At 57.1% G+C, this 756-nt stretch overlaps 1 protein-coding gene across 2 annotated transcripts in view; it reads left to right on the top strand.

Moving 5' to 3' along the window:
• PICK1 (protein interacting with PRKCA 1) overlaps window positions 1-756 on the top strand; it is a 14394-nt gene that overhangs the window by 3848 nt on the left and 9790 nt on the right. The window lies entirely within an intron of this gene.

Raw genomic sequence — 756 nt, 5'->3', positions numbered from 1 at the left:
TTACCCATCCCTGTCTGAGCTTCTCGTCCAGCAGGTCCTCCTGTGCTCACAGACCCCCAGTGGTCCCTCTTGGCTCTGGGGCAGCTCTTGGTCTAGCTGCTGGTTTTCTGCTGCAGGCCATAGTCACGCTGCCTGTTCCCTGTCTCCCCCCAGCCCCCTGTTCCAGGCCAAGGCTGCTTCTGACTCCCAGGTGGCATCCCAGCCCCTGGCAGACACAAGCATGCAGCCTTTTTGCCACTTCCTAGAGATTTGCTGCTAGTAGCTCAGGAACCAATGCAGTGAAGGAGTTGCAAAGCTATAGGATGATTTAAAAGTCCAAGAGTCAAGGGGCCCAACGGAAATTGAGCCTGGCCAAGTATTTTAGCTCCTCACTCCCCCCTTCCAAACCTCGCCTCACTGCTCCCTCCATCTTCCGTGTCTTAAGGACCTGGTACCAACATCCCCTGAAGTCCCTCTTTTTGGCCTTAGCCCAGGGCCAGCGCCATCTCCGCCTTCTCCCTTCATTCTTCTCCGCTACCCCTGAGTCATCCCCACTCTCCTTGCCCCTGCTTTTAGGGCGGAGAGTCCAATCCTGTAATTTCTCCTACTCCAGCCGCTTTAGCTAGGACAGATGGTGCACCGGGCTCTGGGCTCCGCTGTGCAGAAGGAAGTGACAAGGTTCACTTGGGGCCCAGGTGCCACTCCACCTAGTCTGGAGTTTACTGTCCTGGGCACTACTTGTTGGGCCTCGGAGCTCACCATGGAGCGTGGTGGGCG

Source organism: Pteropus alecto, unplaced genomic scaffold (assembly GCF_000325575.1).
Source record: "Pteropus alecto unplaced genomic scaffold, ASM32557v1 scaffold6, whole genome shotgun sequence".
Taxonomy (NCBI): domain Eukaryota; kingdom Metazoa; phylum Chordata; class Mammalia; order Chiroptera; family Pteropodidae; genus Pteropus; species Pteropus alecto.
The sequence above is the reverse complement of the archived record's forward strand: the minus strand, read 5'-3'. Positions and strand labels throughout refer to the sequence as shown.